The sequence below is a fragment of the Taudactylus pleione genome, unplaced genomic scaffold (assembly GCF_031769625.1).
Source record: "Taudactylus pleione unplaced genomic scaffold, aTauple2 ptg000070l, whole genome shotgun sequence".
NCBI lineage: Eukaryota > Metazoa > Chordata > Amphibia > Anura > Myobatrachidae > Taudactylus > Taudactylus pleione.
The window spans coordinates 2,434,505-2,447,653 of NW_028284472.1; the positions used below are offsets into that span (position 1 = coordinate 2,434,505).

The following is a 13,149-nucleotide window of genomic DNA, read 5'->3' on the forward strand; positions in this document are numbered from 1 at the left end:
GAGATTTACTACTTCTCAGTGTTATTAGTGATATCTTAGAGGATGGAAGCATAACCATTATACCATGCTTGACTTCAAGGACTTTATGGTTTTCATGGCTGATGAGAATGCAAGTAGATGCCCATTCCAAACACTGGAATGCTCTTAAAGTTCTCCATCAGAGACTGGTTTATCATCAGAATCCCCTACTTTTACTAATGAATGGTGTGGATATTGATCAAGTTTTGCTAACTAGAGGGCTGTCTTACATTCTGTTTGGTCATCAGTGTCAGAACTTAGCAGAAGGGCAAAAAGGATGCATGCTAAGACTGCCTCTTGGGCATTGCTAGCTAATGCTTCACCAGACAATCTAAGTAGAGTTGATATGTTGTCATCATTCCATGCTTTGAAATTTCATTAAGTGCTTGCCCTCCAAGCCCATGTCCATCCTCTTTTTGTTCACAAAGTGTTTGAACTTGTCTCTCAATCTTAATTATTTAGTTCTGCTATATTATTTGTCTCGCTCTTTTATTAAACTTTGCTCAGGTAGTCGCCTTCAGTTCCCACTGAGAATAAAAAGTCTATTTCCTACTTACCATATGTTTTCCCTCAGTGTAGGAGAATGGCAATAGGTATTCAATAGGAACTTAACTTTGAAAACTGGAATGAAGAATATGATGAATATAATCATATTTGATTTATTTTTTATGATTTGTATTCAACTTTGACTATTGCTGTAGAGTATTTTTATTGGTTTGCTTGTTTTCTTTGGCTCTACTAGAGAGTTTACATATGGTAAAAAGCTGTATTTTGTAAAACTTGGAGATGCCGGGGATTGAATCCGGGGCCTCATACATGTGAAGCATGCGCTCTACCACTGAGCTACATCCCCTATGAGCTGCTATTTTTTTATGCACAAGTGATTGCAGCTTTACATTTCACTAGAGATTTACTACTTTTCAGTGTCATTAGGGATATATTAGAGGATGGAAGCATAACCATTATACCATGCTTGACTGCAAGGACTTTATGGTTTTCATGGCTGATGAGAATGCAAGTAGATGCCCATTCCGAACATTGGATTGCTCTTAAAGTTCTCCATAAGAGACTGGTTTATCATCAGAATCCCCTACTTTTACTAATGAATGATGTGGATATTGATCAAGTTTTGCTAAATAGAGGGCTGTCTTACATTCTGTTTGGTTATCTGTGTCATAACTTAGCAAAAGGGCACAAAGGATGCATGCTATGACAGCCTCTTGGGCATTGCTAGCTAATGCTTCACCAGACAATCTATGTAGAGTTGAAATGCTGTCATCATTCCATGCTTTGAAATTTCATTAAGTGCATGCCCTCCAAGCCCATGTCCATCCTCTTTTTGTTCACAAAGTGTTTGAACTTGTCTCTTAATCTTAATCAATTAGTTTTGCTATATTATTTGTCTCGCTCTTTTATTAAACTTTGCTCGGGTAGTCGCCTTCAGTTCCCACTGAAAATAAAAAATCTATTTCCTACTTACCATATGTTTTCCCTCAGTGTAGGAGAATGGCAAAAGGCATTCAATGGGAACTTAACTTTGAAAAATGGAATGAAGAAGATGATGAATATAATCATATTTGATTGATTATTTATGATTTGTATTCAACTTTGACTATTGCTGTAGAGTACTTTTATTGGTTTGCTTGTTAACTTTGGCTCTACTAGAGAGTTTACATATGGTAAAAAGCTGTATTTTGTAAAACTTAGAGATACCGGGGATTGAACCGGGGCCTCATACATGTGAAGCATGCACTCTACCACTGAGCTACATCCCCTATGAGCGGATATTTTCTGATGCAAAAGTGATTGCAGCTTTACATTTCACTAGAGATTTACTACTTTTCAGTGTTATTAGGGATATCTTAGAGGATGGAAGCATAACCATTATACCATGCTCGACTGCAAGGACTTTATCGTTTTCATGGCTGATGAGAATGCAAGTAGATGCCCATTCCAAACACTGGAATGCTCTTAAAGTTCTCCATCAGAGACTGGTTTATCATCAGAATCCCCTACTTTTACTAATGAATGGTGTGGATATTGATCAAGTTTTGCTAACTAGAGGGCTGTCTTACATTCTGTTTGGTCATCAGTGTCAGAACTTAGCAGAAGGGCACAAAGGATGCATGCTAAGACTGCCTCTTGGGCATTGCTAGAAAATGCTTCAACAGACAATCTATGTAGACTTCATATGTTGTCATCATTCCATGCTTTGAAATTTCATTAAGTGCTTGCCCTCCAAGCCCATGTCCATCCTCTTTTTGTTCACAAAGTGTTTGAACTTGTCTCTCAATCTTAATCAATTAGTTTTGCTATATTATTTGTCTCGCTCTTTTATTAAACTTTGCTCGGGTAGTCGCCTTCAGTTCCCACTGAAAATAAAAAATCTATTTCCTACTTACCATATGTTTTCCCTCAGTGTAGGAGAATGGCAATAAGCATTCAATGGGAACTTATCTTTGAAAAATGTAATGAAGAAGATGATGAATATAATCATATTTGATTGATTTTTTATGATTTTTATTCAACTTTGACTATTGCTGTAGAGTACTTTTATTGGTTTGCTTGTTTGCTTTGGCTCTACTAGAGAGTTTACATATGGTAAAAAGCTGTATTTTGTAAAACTTAGAAATGCCGGGGATTGAACCCGGGGCCTCATACATGCGAAGCATGCGCTCTACCACTGAGATACATCGCCCATGAGCTGCTATTTTCTTATGCACAAGTGATTGCAGCTTTACATTTCACTAGAGATTTACTACTTTTCAGTGTTATTAGTGATATCTTAGAGGATGGAAGCATAACCATTATACCATGCTTGACTGCAAGGACTTTATGGTTTTCATGGCTGATGAGAATGCAAGTAGATGCCCATTCCGAACATTGGATTGCTCTTAAAGTTCTCCATAAGAGACTGGTTTATCATCAGAATCCCCTACTTTTACTAATGAATGGTGTGGATATTGATCAAGTTTTGCTAAATAGAGGGCTGTCTTACATTCTGTTTGGTCATCAGTGTCAGAATTTAGCAAGAGGGCACAAAGGATGCATGCTATGACAGCCTCTTGGGCATTGCTAGCTAATGCTTCAACAGACAATCTATGTAGAGTTCATATGTTGTCATCATTCCATGCTTTGAAATTTCATTAAGTGCTTGCCCTCAAAGCCCTTGTCCATCCTCTTTTTGTTCACAAAGTGTTTGAACTTGTCTCTTAATCTTATTCAATTAGTTTTGCTATATTATTTGTCTCGCTCTTTTATTAAACTTTGCTCGGGTAGTCGCCTTCAGTTCCCACTGAAAATAAAAAATCTATTTCCTTCTTACCATATGTTTTCCCTCAGTGTAGGAGAATGGCAATAAGCATTCAATGGGAACTTAACTTTGAAAAATGGAATGAAGAAAATGATGAATATAATCATATTTGATTGATTTTTTATGATTTGTATTCAACTTTGACTATTGCTGTAGAGTACTTTTATTGGTTTGCTTGTTTTCTTTGGCTCTACTAGAGAGTTTACATATGGTAAAAAGCTGTATTTTGTAAAACTTAGAGATGGCGGGGATTGAACCCGGGGCCTCATACATGCGAAGCATGCACTCCACCACTGAGATACATCCCCTATGAGCTGCTATATTTTTATGCACAAGTGATTGCAGCTTTACATTTCACTAGAGATTTACTACTTTTCAGTGTGATTAGGGATATCTTAGAGGATGGAAGCATAACCATTATACCATGCTTGACTGCAAGGACTTTATGGTTTTCATGGCTGATGAGAATGCAAGTAGATGCCCATTCCAAACATTGGAATGCTCTTAAAGTTCTCCATCAGAGACTGATTTATCATCAGAATCCCCTACTTTTACTAATGAATGGTGTGGATATTGATCAAGCTTTGCTAACTAGAGGGCTGTCTTACATTTTGTTTGGTCATCAGTGTCAGAACTTAGCAGAAGGGCACAAAGGATGCATGCTATGACTGCCTCTTGGGCATTGCTAGCTAATGCTTCACCAGACAATCTAAGTACAGTTCATATGTTGTCATCATTCCATGCTTTGAAATTTCATTAAGTGCTTGCCCTCCAAGCCCATGTCCATCCTCTTTTTGTTCACAAATTGTTTGAACTGGTCTTTCAATCTTAAACAATTAGTTTTGCTATATTATTTGTCTCGCTCTTTTATTAAACTTTGCTCGGGTAGTCGCCTTCAGTTCCCACTGAAAATCAAAAATCTATTTCCTACTTACCATAAGTTTTCCCTCAGTGTAGGAGAATGGCAATAGGCACTTAACCTTGAAAACTGGAATGAAGAAGATGATGAATATAATCATATTTGATTGATTTTTTATGATTTGTATTGAACTTTGACTATTGCTGTAGAGTACTTTTATTGGTTTGCTTGTTTTCTTTGGCTCTACTAGAGAGTTTACATATGGTAAAAAGCTGTATTTTGTAATGCCAGGGATTGAACCCGGGGCCTCATACATGCGAAGCATGTGCTCTACCACTGAGCTATATCCCCTATAAGCTGCTCTTTTCTTATGCACAAGTGATTGCAGCTTTACATTTCACTAGAGATTTACTACTTTTCAGTGTTATTAGGGATATCTTTGAGGATGGAATCATAACCATTATACCATGCTCGACTGCAAGGACTTTATGGTTTTCATGGCTGATGAGAATGCAAGTAGATGCCCATTCCGAACATTGGAATGCTCTTAAAGTTCTCCATAAGAGACTGGTTTATCATCAGAATCCCCTACTTTTACTAATGAATGGTGTGGATATTGATCAAGTTTTGCTAAATAGAGGGCTGTCTTACATTCTGTTTGGTCATCAGTGACAGAACTTAGCAAAAGGGCACAAAGGATGCATGCTATGACTGCCTCTTGGGCATTGCTAGCTAATGCTTCAACAGACAATCTATGTAGAGTTCATATGTTGTCATCATTCCATGCTTTGAAATTTCATTAAGTGCTTGCCTTCCAAGCCCATGTCCATCCTCTTTTTGTTCACAAAGTGTTTGAACTTGTCTCTTAATCTTAATCAATTAGTTTTGCTATATTATTTGTCTCGCTCTTTTATTAAACTTTGCTCGGGTAGTCGCCTTCAGTTCCCACTGAAAATAAAAAATCTATTTCCTACTTACCATATGTTTTCCCTCAGTGTAGGAGAATGGCAATAAGCATGCAATGGGAACTTAACTTTGAAAAATGGAATGAAGAAGATGATGAATATAATCATATTTGATTGATTTTTTATGATTTTTATTCAACTTTGACTATTGCTGTAGAGTACTTTTATTGGTTTGCTTGTTTTCTTTGGCTCTACTAGAGAGTTTACATATGGTAAAAAGCTGTATTTTGTAAAACTTGGAGATGCCGGGGATTGAACCCGGGGCCTCATACATGCGAAGCATGCACTCTACCACTGAGCTACATCCCCTATGAGCTGCTATTTTTTTATGCACAAGTGATTGCAGCTCTACATTTCACTAGAGATTTACTACTTTTCAGTGTTATTAGGGATATCTTCGAGGATGGAAGCATAACCATTATACCATGCTTGACTGCAAGGACTTTATGGTTTTCATGGCTGATGAGAATGCAAGTAGATGCCCATTCCAAACACTGGAATGCTCTTAAAGTTCTCCATCAGAGACTGGTTTATCATCAGAATCCCCTACTTTTACTAATTAATGGTGTGGATATTGATCAAGTTTTGCTAACTAGAGGGCTGTCTTACATTCTGTTTGGTCATCAGTGTCAGAACTTAGCAGAAGGGCACAAAGGATGCATGCTAAGACTGCCTCTTGGGCATTGCTAGAAAATGCTTCACAAGACAATCTATGTAGAGTTGATATGTTGTCATCATTCCATCCTTTGAAATTTCATTAAGTGCTTGCCCTCCAAGCCCATGTCCATCCTCTTTTTGTTCATAAAGTGGTTGAAATTGTCTCTCAATCTTAATCATTTAGTTCTGCTATATTATTATTTGTCTCGCTCTTTTTTTAAATTTTGCTCAGGTAGTCACCTTCAGTTCCCACTGAGAATAAAAAATCTATTTCCTACTTACCATATGTTTTCCCTCAGTGTAGGAGAATGGCAATAGGCATTCTATGGGAACTTAACTTTGAAAAATGGAATGAAGAAGATGATGAATATAATCATATTTGATTATTTTTTTATGATTTGTATTCAACTTTGACTATTGCTGTAGAGTACTTGTATTGGTTTGCTTGTTATCTTTGGCTCTTCTAGAGAGTTTACATATGGTAAAAAGCTGTATTTTGCAAAACTTAGAGATTCTGGGGATTGAACTCAGGGGCTTATACAAGCAAAGCATGCGCTCTGCCACTGAGCTACATCCCCTATGAGCTGCTATTTTCTTATGCACAAGTAATTGCAGCTTTACATTTCACTAGAGATTTACTACTTTTCAGTGTTATTAGGGATATATTAGAGGATGGAAGCATAACCATTATACCATGCTTGACTGCAAGGACTTTATGGTTTTCATGGCTGATGAGAATGCAAGTAGCTGCCCATTCCAAACATTGGAATGCTCTTAAAGTTCTCCATCAGAGACTGGTTTATCATCAGAATCCCCTACTTTTACGAATGAATGGTGTGGATATTGGTCAAGTTTTGCTAACTAGAGGGCTGTCTTACATTCTGTTTGGTCATCAGTGTCAGAACTTAGCAGAAGGGCACAAAGGATGCATGCTAAGACTGCCTCTTGGGCATTGCTAGCTAATGCTTCACCAGACAATCTATGTAGAGTTGATATGTTGTCATCATTCCATGCTTTGAAATTTCATTAAGTGCTTGCCCTCCAAGCCCATGTCCATCCTCTTTTTGTTCACAAAGTGTTTGAACTTGTCTCTCAATCTTAATCATTTAGTTTTGCTATATTATTTGTCTCGCTCTTTTATTAAACTTTGCTCGGGTAGTCGCCTTCAGTTCCCACTGAAAATGAAAAATCTATTTCCTGCTTACCATATGTTTTCCCTCAGTGTAGGAGAATGGCAATAGGCATTCAATGGGAAATTAACTTTGAAAAATGGAATGAAGAAGATGATGAATATAATCATATTTGATTGATTTTTTATGATTTGTATTCAACTTTGACTATTGCTGTAGAGAACTTTTATTGGTTTGCTTGTTATCTTTGGCTGTACTAGAGAGTTTACATATGGTAAAAAGCTGTATTTTGTAAAACTTGGAGATGCCGGGGATTGAACACGGGGCCTCATACAAGCGAAGAATGCGCTCTACCACTGAGCTACATCCCCTATAAGCAGCTATTTTCTTATGCACAAGTGATTGAAGCTTTACAATTCACTAGAGATTTACTACTTTTCAGTGTTATTAGTGATATATTAGAGGATGGAAGCATAACCATTATACCATGCTTGACTTCAAGGACTGTATGGTTTTCATGGCTGATGAGAATGCAAGTAGATGCCCATTCCGAACATTGGAATGCTCTTAAAGTTCTCCATAAGAGACTGGTTTATCATCAGAATCCCCTACTTTTACTAATGAATGGTGTGGATATTGATCAAGTTTTGCTAAATAGAGGGCTGTCTTACATTCTGTTTGGTCATCAGTGACAGAACTTAGCAAAAGGGCACAAAGGATGCATGCTATGACTGCCTCTTGGGCATTGCTAGCTAATGCTTCAACAGACAATCTATGTAGAGTTCATATGTTGTCATCATTCCATGCTTTGAAATTTCATTAAGTGCTTGCCCTCCAAGCCCATGTCCATCCTCTTTTTGTTCACAAAGTGTTTGAACTTGTCTCTTAATCTTAATCAATTAGTTTTGCTATATTATTTGTCTCGCTCTTTTATTAAACTTTGCTCGGGTAGTCGCCTTCAGTTCCCACTGAAAATAAAAAATCTATTTCCTACTTACCATATGTTTTCCCTCAGTGTAGGAGAATGGCAATAAGCATGCAATGGAAACTTAACTTTGAAAAATGGAATGAAGAAGATGATGAATATAATCATATTTGATTGATTTTTTATGATTTTTATTCAACTTTGACTATTGCTGTAGAGTACTTTTATTGGTTTGCTTGTTTTCTTTGGCTCTACTAGAGAGTTTACATATGGTAAAAAGCTGTATTTTGTAAAACTTGGAGATGCCGGGGATTGAACCCGGGGCCTCATACATGCGAAGCATGCGCTCTACCACTGAGCTACATCCCCTATGAGCTGCTATTTTTTTATGCACAAGTGATTGCAGCTTTACATTTCACTAGAGATTTACTACTTTTCAGTGTTATTAGGGATATCTTCGAGGATGGAAGCATAACCATTATACCATGCTTGACTGCAAGGACTTTATGGTTTTCATGGCTGATGAGAATGCAAGTAGATGCCCATTCCAAACACTGGAATGCTCTTAAAGTTCTCCATCAGAGACTGGTTTATCATCAGAATCCCCTACTTTTACTAATGAATGGTGTGGATATTGATCAAGTTTTGCTAACTAGAGGGCTGTCTTACATTCTGTTTGGTCATCAGTGTCAGAACTTAGCAGAAGGGCACAAAGGATGCATGCTAAGACTGCCTCTTGGGCATTGCTAGAAAATGCTTCACAAGACAATCTATGTAGAGTTGATATGTTGTCATCATTCCATCCTTTGAAATTTCATTAAGTGCTTGCCCTCCAAGCCCATGTCCATCCTCTTTTTGTTCATAAAGTGGTTGAAATTGTCTCTCAATCTTAATCATTTAGTTCTGCTATATTATTATTTGTCTCGCTCTTTTTTTAAATTTTGCTCAGGTAGTCACCTTCAGTTCCCACTGAGAATAAAAAATCTATTTCCTACTTACCATATGTTTTCCCTCAGTGTAGGAGAATGGCAATAGGCATTCTATGGGAACTTAACTTTGAAAAATGGAATGAAGAAGATGATGAATATAATCATATTTGATTATTTTTTTATGATTTGTATTCAACTTTGACTATTGCTGTAGAGTACTTGTATTGGTTTGCTTGTTATCTTTGGCTCTTCTAGAGAGTTTACATATGGTAAAAAGCTGTATTTTGCAAAACTTAGAGATTCTGGGGATTGAACTCAGGGGCTTATACAAGCAAAGCATGCGCTCTACCACCGAGCTACATCCCCTATGAGCTGCTATTTTCTGATGCATAAGTGATTGCAGCTTTACAATTCACTAGAGATTTACTACTTTTCAGTGTTACTGGTGATATCTTAGAGGATGGAAGGATAACCATTATACCATGCTTGACTGCAAGGACTTTATGGTTTTCATCACTGATGAGAATGCAAGTAGATGCCCATTCCGAACATTGGAATGCTCTCAAAGTTCTCCATCAGAGACTGGTTCATCATCAGAATTCCCTACTTTTGCTAATGAATGGTGTGGATATTGATCAAGTTTTGCTAACTAGAGGGCTGTCTTACATTCTGTTTGGTCATCAGTGTCAGAACTTAGCAGAAGGGCACAAAGGATGCATGCTAAGACTGCCTCTTGGCCACTGCTAACTAATGCTTCACCAGACAATCTATGTAGAGATGATATGTTGTCATCATTCCATGCTTTGAAATATCATTAAGTGCTTGCCCTCCAAGCCCATGTCCATCCTCTTTTAGTTCACAAAGTATTTGAACTTGTCTCTCAATCTTAATCAATTAGTTTTGCTATATTATTTGTCTCGCTCTTTTATTAAACTTTGCTTGAGTTGTCGCCTTCAGTTCCCACTGAAAATAAAAAATCTATTTCCTACTTACCATAAGCTTTCCCTCAGTGTAGGAGAATGGCAATAGGCATTCAATGGGAACTTAACTTTGAAAACTGGAATGAAGAAGATGATGAATATAATCATATTTGATTGATTTTTTATGATTTGTGTTCAACTTTGACTATTGCTGTAGAGTACTTTTATTGGTTTGCTTGTTATCTTTAGCTCTACTAGAGAGTTTACATATGGTAAAAAGCTGTATTTTGTAAAACTTGGAGATGCCGGGGATTGAACACGGGGCCTCATACATGCGAAGCATGCGCTCTACCACTGAGCTACATCCCCTATGAGCTGCTATTTTCTTATGCACAAGTAATTGCAGCTTTACATTTCACTAGAGATTTACTACTTTTCAGTGTTATTAGGGATATATTAGAGGATGGAAGCATAACCATTATACCATGCTTGACTGCAAGGACTTTATGGTTTTCATGGGTGATGAGAATGCAAGTAGCTGCCCATTCCAAACATTGGAATGCTCTTAAAGTTCTCCATCAGAGACTGGTTTATCATCAGAATCCCCTACTTTTACGAATGAATGGTGTGGATATTGGTCAAGTTTTGCTAACTAGAGGGCTGTCTTACATTCTGTTTGGTCATCAGTGTCAGAACTTAGCAGAAGGGCACAAAGGATGCATGCTAAGACTGCCTCTTGGGCATTGCTAGCTAATGCTTCACCAGACAATCTATGTAGAGTTGATATGTTGTCATCATTCCATGCTTTGAAATTTCATTAAGTGCTTGCCCTCCAAGCCCATGTCCATCCTCTTTTTGTTCACAAAGTGTTTGAACTTGTCTCTCAATCTTAATCATTTAGTTTTGCTATATTATTTGTCTCGCTCTTTTATTAAACTTTGATCGGGTAGTCGCCTTCAGTTCCCACTGAAAATGAAAAATCTATTTCCTGCTTACCATATGTTTTCCCTCAGTGTAGGAGAATGGCAATAGGCATTCAATGGGAAATTAACTTTGAAAAATGGACTGAAGAAGATGATGAATATAATCATATTTGATTGATTTTTTATGATTTGTATTCAACTTTGACTATTGCTGTAGAGAACTTTTATTGGTTTGCTTGTTATCTTTGGCTGTACTAGAGAGTTTACATATGGTAAAAAGCTGTATTTTGTAAAACTTGGAGATGCCGGGGATTGAACACGGGGCCTCATACAAGCGAAGCATGCGCTCTACCACTGAGCTACATCCCCTATGAGCTGCTATTTTCTTATGCACAAGTGATTGCAACTTTACATTTCACTAGAGATTTACTACTTTTCAGTGTTATTAGGGATATCTTAGAGGATGGAAGCATAACCATTATACCATGCTTGACTGCAAGGACTTTATGGTTTTCATGGGTGATAAGAATGCAAGTAGATGCCCTTTCCAAACACTGGAATGCTCTTAAAGTTCTCCATCAGAGACTGGTTTATCATCAGAATCCCCTACTTTTACTAATGAATAGTGTGGATATTGATCAAGTTTTGCTAACTAGAGGGATGTCTTACATTCTGTTTGGTCATCAGTGTCAGAACTTAGCAGAAGGGCACAAAGGATGCATGCTAAGACTGCCTCTTGGGCATTGCTAGCTAATGCTTCACCAGACAATCTATGTAGAGTTGATATGTTGTCATCATTCCATGCTTTGAAATTTCATTAAGTGCTTGCCCTCCAAGCCCATGTCCATCCTCATTTTGTTCACCAAGTGTTTGAACTTGTCTCTCAATCTTAATCATTTAGTTTTGCTATATTATTTGTCTCGCTCTTTTATTAAACTTTGCTCGGGTAGTCGCCTTCAGTTCCCACTGAAAATAAAAAATCTATTTCCTACTTACCATAAGTTTTCCCTCAGTGTAGGAGAATGGCAATAGGCATTCAATGGGAACTTAACTTTGAAAAATGGAATGAAGAAGATGATGAATATAATTATATTTGATTGATCTCTTATGATTTGTATTCAACTTTGACTATTGCTGTAGAGAACTTTTATTGGTTTCCTTGTTATCTTTGGCTCTACTAGAGAGTTTACATATGGTAAAAAGCTGTATTTTGTAAAACTTGGAGATGCCGGGGATTGAACACGGGGCCTCATACATGCGAAACATGCGCTCTACCACTGAGCTACATCCCCTATAAGCAGCTATTTTCTTATGCACAAGTGATTGAAGCTTTACAATTCACTAGAGATTTACTACTTTTCAGTGTTATTAGTGATATATTAGAGGATGGAAGCATAACCATTATACCATGCTTGACTTCAAGGACTGTATGGTTTTCATGGCTGATGAGAATGCAAGTAGATGCCCATTCCGAACATTGGAATGCTCTTAAAGTTCTCCATCAGAGACTCGTTTATCATCAGAATCCACTACTTTTACGAATGAATGGTGTGGATATTGGTCAAGTTTTGCTAACTAGAGGGCTGTCTTACATTCTGTTTGGTCATCAGTGTCAGAACTTAGTAGAAGGGCACAAAGGATGCATGCTATGACTACCTCTTGGGCATTGCTAGCTAATGCTTCACCAGACAATCTATGGATAGTTGATATGTTGTCATCATTCCATGCTTTGGAATTTCATTAAGTGCTTGCCCTCCAAGCCCATGTCCATCCTCTTTTTGTTCACAAAGTGTTTGAACTTGTCTCTCAAGCTTAATCAAATAGTTTTGCTATATTATTTGTCTCGCTCTTTTATTAAACTTTGCTCGGGTAGTCGCCTTCAGTTCCCACTGAAAATAAAAAATCTGTTTCCTACTTACCATATGTTTTCCCTCAGTGTAGTAGAATGGCAATAGGCATTCAATGGGAACTTAACTTTGAAAAATGGAATGAAGAAGATGATGAATATAATCATATTTGATTGATTTTTTATGATTTGTATTCAACTTTGACTATTGCTGTAGAGTACTTTTATTGGTTTGCTTGTTATCTTTGGCTCTACTAGAGAGTTTACATATGGTAAAAAGCTGTATTTTGTAAAATTTGGAGATGCCAGGGATTGAACCTGGGGCCGCATACATGCGAAGCATGCGCTCTACCACTGAGCTACATCCCCTATGAGCTGCTATTTCTTATGCACAAGTGATTGCAGCTTTACATTTCACTAGAGATTTACTACTTTTCAGTGTTATTAGGGATATCTTAGAGGATGGAAGCATAACCATTATACCATGCTTGACTGCAAGGACTTTATGGTTTTCATGGGTGATTAGAATGCAAGTAGATGCCCATTCCAAACATTGGAATGCTCTTAAAGTTCTCCATCAGAGACTGGTTTATCATCAGAATCCCCTACTTTTACGAATGAATGGTGTGGATATTGGTCAAGTTTTGCTAACTAGAGGGCTATC

At 37.4% G+C, this 13,149-nt stretch overlaps 7 non-coding genes across 7 annotated transcripts; all 7 read right to left on the reverse strand.

Annotated features, from left to right (window-relative positions):
• Positions 1-799: 799 nt before the first annotated feature.
• On the reverse strand, positions 800-871 carry TRNAV-CAC (transfer RNA valine (anticodon CAC)). The gene has a single exon. It is a non-coding gene; the product is annotated as a tRNA-Val (tRNA).
• A 4,521-nt stretch (positions 872-5,392) lies between these two features.
• Positions 5,393-5,464, reverse strand: TRNAA-CGC (transfer RNA alanine (anticodon CGC)). The gene has a single exon. It is a non-coding gene; the product is annotated as a tRNA-Ala (tRNA).
• Positions 5,465-8,164: 2,700 nt separating this feature from the next.
• TRNAA-CGC (transfer RNA alanine (anticodon CGC)) lies at positions 8,165-8,236 on the reverse strand. Its single transcript has one exon. It is a non-coding gene; the product is annotated as a tRNA-Ala (tRNA).
• Positions 8,237-10,013: 1,777 nt separating this feature from the next.
• TRNAA-CGC (transfer RNA alanine (anticodon CGC)) lies at positions 10,014-10,085 on the reverse strand. Its single transcript has one exon. It is a non-coding gene; the product is annotated as a tRNA-Ala (tRNA).
• An 851-nt stretch (positions 10,086-10,936) lies between these two features.
• Positions 10,937-11,008, reverse strand: TRNAA-CGC (transfer RNA alanine (anticodon CGC)). The gene has a single exon. It is a non-coding gene; the product is annotated as a tRNA-Ala (tRNA).
• Positions 11,009-11,859: 851 nt separating this feature from the next.
• Positions 11,860-11,931, reverse strand: TRNAA-CGC (transfer RNA alanine (anticodon CGC)). Its single transcript has one exon. It is a non-coding gene; the product is annotated as a tRNA-Ala (tRNA).
• Positions 11,932-12,782: 851 nt separating this feature from the next.
• On the reverse strand, positions 12,783-12,854 carry TRNAA-CGC (transfer RNA alanine (anticodon CGC)). Its single transcript has one exon. It is a non-coding gene; the product is annotated as a tRNA-Ala (tRNA).
• Between the last annotated feature and the right edge of the window lie 295 nt (positions 12,855-13,149).